This window comes from Camelus dromedarius, chromosome 13, assembly GCF_036321535.1.
Source record: "Camelus dromedarius isolate mCamDro1 chromosome 13, mCamDro1.pat, whole genome shotgun sequence".
NCBI lineage: Eukaryota > Metazoa > Chordata > Mammalia > Artiodactyla > Camelidae > Camelus > Camelus dromedarius.
In genome coordinates, this window is record NC_087448.1 from 20,012,501 (window position 1) to 20,021,724 (window position 9,224).

A 9,224-nucleotide genomic window follows, 5' to 3' on the forward strand; every position below is an offset into this window, starting at 1 on the left:
TCCTCTCCTGCCTCACTGGACTTCCTCTTTTGCTTCATTATGTCCAATCCGTTCTCCTTCAGATCTAATGTCCTTTCTTCCCATTCTGTTGGGAAAGCACAAATACAGTTTTTGCATGACTGCCTCCTTGTGATCTTATTGATCTCAGGTTATTTTAGTCTGATGTAGGTGGGAGAAAAGAAATCTTTCATCCACTTTCAAGTACTAGACTAAGGTCAGTGTATTTTTATAGATTTTAGCCCAAATAACATGGAATACTGGGAAAAAATAATTATGTTTCAGCAGTTCAAGTCTTACTTTACTGCTTAAAAACTGTGTAACATCATAATTTGGGTAAATCACTGAATCAGTTAAAACATTTAGCATCAGCTATTAAATGTAATGCTTATACTTACACTACCAAACATACATTTTTGGACAAGTATCTGATATTAAATGTATGAATTAACAGAGATGTTCCACCTAGGAGTTTTCCCCCTTCAATGTCCGTGATGGTCTTCAAAGATGCTCAAATTGTCAAAAGGTGGGATGAACAGAAGATGCCACTAATCAATATAGGCAAGCAGTTCAGATACTTGCAAAATACAAAAGCAAGTAACTATTTTCCTAACATGTCCGTATTTTAAATTCCAATGACATATTAAATTGATTTAGATTTATTGATAACTGTATTGAATCTATAATATTCCAACTAATGCACACATAAGTAATAGATATTTTCTGTAATTATTTTACTCATTATCACACAATAAAAGGAATTTAAGAATGCATCACTATGAACAATGCAACTAATTGTTAGAAAGTTAACTAGGATTTGAAAACATGGGAAAAAGAATATAAAAAGCAACAAGACAGTTTCCTTAGTCCTATATGAATGGGTCTCTCAAATTCCTTAGTGAAGAGATGTATGGTTACTTCTTTACAGATTGCCTTTGGTTCTTATGTTTATATTAATTGTAAAGTTGTGCTGAATATATTTCAGCAAAATCCATTTGCATTTTTAAATCATAATATTAAAAACATTTGTAGCTTAGAAAAGTTTCAAAATTAATTACAAAATCAAGATTAAAGAAATTAAAAATTATTAATATATTAAAATAAGCTTTTCCTCTCTTAAGATTTAAATTAAAAGAATTTCTTTTATATTTTAAGCATGTCACACAACTCGTAACATCATGGACAAGGAGAATGATAAATTAAAATACATGAAATTAGCAGCATAATAATTTAAAATAATGCACAAAGAAAATACCCAAATGAAAATAGAAAATATGAGCAACACAACCCACAACTAAAATACCAATTTTCTAAATATAGTTATAATTCTTAAAAGTCAATAATAAAGGGAACAAAAGTTGGTCTAAAGTGGACAAAATAAATGAACAGGTAGCCAATAGCAAAAGAGAGAAAAAACGGAAATATTCTCCACATTCCTCATAATTTAGTGAAATATAATTTAAGTAATACTGTGATAAATATTTCTACTTGCCAATTTCTTTAAAAAACCAACAAGTTTTATAATGCAAGACATAGATGAACTTGATGTGAAAATAGGAACTTTATTTATAAAGTGGAAGTTTGCATATTGAGCAACTACTTTGGAAGACAATTTGATAATTTCTAGTAGTTTTAGTCATGAAACATTTTTGAGTACCTCTTTGTCCGAGACATTTTAAGCCAAGAAACTACATCAGAAGAAAATCATGAACATGCCAAACCTCATGTATATTATATTCCAGGGATGAGAGAGGGGTGATAAATAAATTTGTGAGTCAAAAGTACATTTCGTTAGATGGTGATATGCTATAGGGAAACATAAAGCAAGGAGAGGGCTGGCACTAGGGTGAAAGGATTGTCACAGTGAGAGTTAGATTTGGTTAAAAATTTCGAGAACGTGAGCAAGTTGCATGGATATCAGGAGGGAAAGCCTCAGTGTTTAAAGGAAGGGCCTAAGTAAAGACCCTAAATGTGGAGCTGTCCGCAATTTTTTTAGGAAGAACAAGAATTCCAGTGTGTTCTTGAAGAGAAAAACAGTGTGGAGGAGACTCCACAAAAAAATTAAAAATAGAACAACCAGATGATTCAACAGCCCTCTTCTAGGTATATATCCAAAGGAAATGAAATCACTGTCTCAAAGAGATATATGCACCTCCATGTGTTTTGCAGCATTAGTCACAATAGCCAAGACAGGGAAACAACCTAAGTGCCCATTGCTGGATAATATATATGTATATATATACACAATTCGATATTTTTTCAGCCATTAAAAAGAAGGACAGTCTCACCGTATGTGACAACATAGATGAAACTTGAGAGGAATATGCTAATCAATGGAATAAGTGAGACAGGGAAAGACAAATACTGGACGATGTCACTTATAAGTAGAAATGAAAAGTACCAAACTCCTAGAAGGAGAGAGTAGGCTGGTGGTTTCCAGAGGCAGGGAGGTGGGGGAAATAGGTGAAGGTGGTCAAAGTTAAAATCTTCCAGTTATAATAATATGAATACATTATGAGGATCTAATGTATATTATAGTGACTATAATTAACAACATTGTATTCTATATTTGCAAGTTGCTAAGAGAACAGATCTTAGTTCTTAATATGCACACACAAATGATAAATACGGCAGGTGACGAGTGGGTTAACATCATTATGGTCATCATTTCACAATATAAACATATCTCAAATTACCACATTGTACACCTTAAACTTTTACAATGTTTTATGTCAACTCTATTCTCAATAAAATTTTAAGTTTATTATAGTGCAGATGACCTGGACTCATATAAACACTGGTGTATTTCAGTGTTTTGTTCTTGATCCTCTTCTCAGTTCATGTTACTCATTTTTTGAACAATTTAGCAGGTAGGGGTATAGGTCAGTGGTAGAGCACATGCTTAGTGTGCACAAGGCTCTGGGTTAAATCCCCAGTGCCTGTGTTAAAGAGGGGGGAGAAAAAATTAAATCAATTTTCATGGTTTTGACGACAATCTATATGTGAAAATATAGATATAGATATCTTAAATAAATTCGTAAGTTGAGTCAAACTAGGATTTTACATGACAATATCTCTCCTCTTCCAAATAACAGCAAAAACAACAAAAACATTTATTCTGCAGACTTCTTAGTGCAACCTAGAAATCTGATACTCAGTGAGGATATGTGATGTTCTAAAACATCATACAATTTACAAATATTGTACAATTTACAAATATTACAGATATTTGTAAATCTCACATGTTTTTATACCCAGTCCTGAGCACATTCCATTCTGTCATACCTCATCAGGTTTAGCCCTATGCTAGGCAGAATTCTGATATGACTACCAAGATCCCTGCCTCCTCATGCTCACACTCTGCATTGTCCCTTGGAACTGAATATATGATGAATTTCACTCCCTCTTGTAATTAGATAATGTTACATAACATAGTTGAAACTAAGAAAATAAGATTATCTGGGGTAAACCTGACTTAATTAGATGAGCTCTTAAAAGGGGCTGAGTTATTCTTGAAATCTAAAGTTCAAATCATAAGTGGAATTTGACATACAAGAAATTTTCTGTTGTTTGCTTTGAAGATGAAGGAAACCATGTGACATAGAATATGGATAACTTCTAGGAGATGAAGTTATCTTCATCTGATAATCCCTAGCTGATAGTGAGGAAACAGAGGTCTCAGTCCCATAGCCTACTAGGAATTGAATTCTGCCAACAACCTGAACAGGCTTAGAAGTGGATTTTTACCCAGATATAAAGTCAACCCAGATGATGTCTTAATTTCACTTTTTGATAGACTAGGCTGAGTGATAGACTAGGCCAAGGATCCAGCACTTTTGTGCTTGTATTTCTGACTTACTAACTTTGAGCTCATAAATTTATGTTGGTTTTATATACTAACTTTGTCGTGATTTTTCATAGAGCAATAGAAAGATAATTCCTCCTTTTTTTTCTTTTTTTTTTTTGTCATTCTTTCTCTGGAGCTACATCTTGCTTTTGCTTCCTTATACCAGCAGCATAGCCTCACATCATTTTATAACTATAGTGTGTATCATGCTAGCTCAGCCCAATAGTTTGGCTTTTATTTATTCTTGGTCATTGAATGAACTCCTTTCCTGTGATTTATTAGACATTATCTGTATCTGATCATGTCTGACATTCAGGACATTGAGCCATATAAAATCTTGGCAATTCCTCTGTCTCTTTTACAATAATAAAGTAGTAACAGTAGCACCCATAATTTGTACAAGGCACTTCAAGTACTAACAAGGGGAATAAAAAAAATATATATCTATTGCTTGGAAAAACAGTGGAAGAAGTGCAGTTTTGGAGTTAAGTGAAACACAAAGCCATGAATACTCTTTAGTACTTGTAATTCCTGCAGATGAAGTAAGCCTTCTCTAGTATGATGATACCTCACCAAAGATCTGAAGGAAAATGTGAGAGTCCATGCATGTAGGGAAAGAACATACTCAGCAGATGTTAGAGAAAGTGTCTTTTCCAAAGAGTAGATTGCTGAAAACAAGTAATTGAATGAGACCTCTCCACCTGAATTTATAAAAACTGTAAAAAAAATACCTCTTTCTTGAACAATAGTTTGAGGGAGAGGGTATAATCTTTAGTTAAAGCTTGTAGACTTGTCTAAGCATTTAATGGATAACAGTATGGTAGGAGAAATAATGATAAAGGAGATTTAATTCAAATCTACCTTGACTGTCAGGTTTTATCTGAGGTGAATGTGGGTCTTTTTTTTTTTTAATTGGGGAAGTAAGTAGACGATATATTAAGCACCTGTCTCTTTTAAGACAGCTGGAGATGTGTGTTTCAATAGAATGTGTTACATGATGATTAGAGTTAATTTTTTAAAAATATTGTTGTGCTTGTTAAGCATGATTCCTTTCTCGATAAAGTTTTGAGATAAAATAAAATATCCTCAATTTATTGTATCATTAATATGCTATGAGAATTGTTACTGGAACATTTGGTCCTCAATCAACAGAGGACAGAAAACTTTCTGTGACTTTTCATTTTGAATTAGGAAATAAATTGAGTTAATTTCTCTAGCTATTAACCTTCCACATGAACTTACTGAGCTTTAGTGGATCCTTGATTGGTAGCCATGAAAGTAGAATATAATTAGCAGCATCCTAATTATATTTCACTCATTTCAAGATATAATTTTTTGTCCATTCCATCCCATAGAGAGAAACCAAAATTACGTATTTTTATTTAGCAATTGAAAAATACCAAATAATAAAAAATAATACTTCCTTGTGGATTAAGTGGTAGATTTACTGTATTTTACAAAATGTACTGTATTTTACAAAATGTATTGTCACTTTCATATAATTTCTATTTTGTGATTTTAAATTATGGAAAATAAAAACAATGAAAACTGCACACATATAAACACATATATGTACATGTATACATATATGTACATAATTATGCATTTATGTATATATAAATTGCTCATGGAAAAGTTGTAATTTAGTTGAAGTAATCCATTATTACTCAAATTAATAATTTGTAATACTTTTAATCACTAAAATCAAATAAATTATACTAATAAATGCTTCAGTAGCTTTGTAAAGACAAAAATCACTTCTAACTAAGGAGATGAGGCATATTTTCTCATTCTAATTTGGACTTGAGATAGATTTTACAGACTTAATGAATTGAGTAAGTTGTGATTAGAATTTAGAGGGAACAGAGATCTAGGTAGACAAGTTGAGCAAAGTCAGACCTAAGAGTAAGACTATACAAAGATTATTTGAAAAGCAGTGAGTATGTATCCTTGAGTGCCACTTCCTGTAATGCCTGTGTAGGATGATGAGAGAAGGTGTTTTTAAATAGAAATAGTATAGGTAAGGCTTAAAGATAATTTTCAAAATTATTATAAAAAATTTTTAATGCAACCCAAGATTTTTGAACTAAGGATTTTTATTCATGGAACTAAACTTTTTTCTGTATTCATGCAGTCAACAAATAGTTATTCATATGATAAGAATATTCTAGGTGCTTCTAAAATACACTCCTGTGCAAACAAAATACACTCTTTTGGAAACAAAAATTTTCTGTCCTTGAGGAGTTGATACTCCAGCAGGTGATGTTAGACAATAATCAATAAACATAATAAAAAGTAAATGAGATGGTTGTGACAAAGATAAAGGTGATGCGGTAAAAGGGAACACAAAACTAGAGTCTCTATTCTAGGTTTCCTATTATAATCTCTATGTTATTTATAAAACATGTTTTTTTTTTTTTTACAGTAGATCAGTAGATTTCAATGAGAATGTCTTGAGGAAAATGAAGAGTTAGCCACAAGGATAATGAGGGAGAGCATATAGGCCTGAAAAAGTAGGCAGTATAACTGTTTTATGTTAGATAAATGCCTGGTGTATTTAGGAAGCCAAGAAGAGACATGTGGCTGAAACAGATGGAGAGATGAATAAAGAATGAGGTCAAATAGGTGATGGGATCAGATCTTGGAGGAATTTGTAGGCCATTTTAAAGTCTGTAAAAGGGCCTTTAAAATCAGTCCATTCAATTTTCTATAACTAACTGATTAATAAACTGATATCTAGAGAGAATAAATGAATTGATGAATCTCTCAAAGTGTTTTTCCTCTCATTCAGCCGACTGCAATGTAATTATCTATTAATTTAGTGCACATCAATGGAGTATCTACTACATCAATAGATACAGAGATAGAGTGAGGAAGAAGACTATGAAACTAGGCAGCTATAATTAATTCAACTTTCTAAATTCTTTGATAGTGATGTGAGCACCATAGCAGAGAAACAGTGGGAGGATACATTCCAGACACAGTATAGGGGATTTGATTGGGAAGGGAGAATGCCTCCTAATGATATGATATGATAATGGGCATGAAATTCTTGAGACATCTTGAAGTACAAGGAGATAAGAGCACACAAGATAGAAACACGAGTGGGCATTCTCATAGTAATGGAGGCACACAAATGTGGATGGATGGAACACAGAGGAAAGAAGATTACAGTTATAAAACTACAGTGTATGGACAAAGCTGGTAAAGAAATGGAAGAAGAAAAATTCAAGAACTCTGGAGAAGTGAGAAGTGATGAAACTGTGAATGAGGTTATGGGTCTGTTAAAGGTATGGAACTTATTTGAAGATGAGTCATGAAAGACAAGGAAAAGGAAAGAACATTGAATTTTATTCAGATTTATGTTTTATGAATATCATTGTGATGATCAAGCAGAGGATCCTATAGAGAAATCAAATCTGAAGAAGACAAATCAAGACAGTATTGAAATAAAAGAAGTAAAACTATCCTAATGGGTGGAGAAGAGGAAGTAGGATCCACTACTGCTTGCATTTGGCAAGAAGTAGTGATGCAATATGATGGATTACTAAACAGTGTGCAAAAGGGAGCTGTTTACGGACAGGTAAGAATGATGGTGCCTTCACTAAAAGAAACAAACCAACAATAAGAACCTAACTGCTTCGTGCAGCTTTCAGAGCCCAGTCAGTACTATATGCTGGGACCAAGAGCCACCCCCAGTAACTATGGGTCTTCTGTCTCAATTTAAATCTATCATTTGCTTTCTGCTCCAGTTATTTATTTCCCTGTTTGGTGTCAAGCTTGGATAAATAGATATCTAGATATTTTTGGTCACATTTGATCCAGCGTCTCCATGTGTTTGTGTGTGATTGTGTGAGTGTGTGTGTTTGTGTTTGTGTGTGTGTATGTAGGGTGGAGGTGGGAGTTCAGTTCAAATTACTGACCAGAATTGCCATACAACAAAAATATGAAAATTTTCATTATAAAATTTTACTAAAAATTATCCCAGGAAATACAGAGTTCAGAGAAAGTGAAATGATTCATCATTAAGTCTAGTATTTCTCTGATATGATACCATTTTACCATTTTATCAGCTGGATGAAATATGAAAAGTATATGGTCAACTGGAAGGGGAAAGTAATTTCATTACTATAAATTTGTATGAAATACCAGCAAATTTTAGTTTAAAATTACATCAGGCTAGTAGTACTTGGAGTTTCTTCAAAAATAGTCACAACATTCATGAAGTTATATTGTATAATGTGGATCAGTTTCTAGCAGTGCACTCTAGTAACTGTCATTTTAATGAGATTAGCTAAATTTACTGTTTTTCTTCAACTCATTTCATAACTGAGCTCTCAGTCTTGAAACTGGCTCCCTGATTTCTCTCCATGGGAAGTTAATTGCTTCCATTCCTGTGCTGTGGATAGATGCTTTATATTCCCCTTACCATTTACTTAATTCTGCTTTGCAATAGAGTAGGTTTGGTTACTATCTATCTCACTAATGGATGCCTTGAATTTGAGGAAGCATTTATTACTTATCTTTGTATTTCCTGCAGTACTCTGTAGGAGTACTACACTTGAAAATGATTGTTCGTTATTGAATGAAATTTTGTTATCAGAATGACATTATAATAGCAATTAAACAATGTTTTGTTGCATGTTGCCTTGATTTGGGAGCTGGTTCACATAACAGAATGAAATAAACTAGGCATGTTTTTAAACTACATCTTAGTTAACTTGGTGGTTCATTATCGTGACATTTATGTGCCAGTATTTATAAATGTTTTCACATAGCTAACTTTGCTCATAACTTATTACATTTTATTACCTCATAGCTTTGAAGGATGCATGTTTCTCTCTGAATTTAATGCATAAAAAGGAATAGAATTTTAAAAATTGCTTCTCAGCTATCTAATTATGACAACTATAGAGTATAGGATTATATATAGTTATTTTATGAGTACATTATCTAGTATTCAATTATGATAATAATTCTTGAGGTGAAAAGAGAAATTCCATGTGTACAAGACTGAAAGTATTCACTCTCATACTACGCTGTTTATTTCAAAATCTTTAATTTATAAATACTTTGAATTATATAACATAAACATATATTCATAATTTTTAGATTTTTAAAAGAACTTTTAATCTAAAGTTTAATATATATCTGTGTTTAGTATATGGATAAAGGAATCTATAAAATATTTGATACATGCCATTTATATCTTGGGAGTCTATCTTTATGGGAGCTATAAAAAAGTATATACTTATAATCAAGAAATTTACTAGTTAATAATAGACCTAAATAAGTATACATTTTAAAATTATAACAAATGTTTAAGAAGAACCAAACTGCGAATGTTTTTCTATGAAAGAGGACACATATATTGATACAC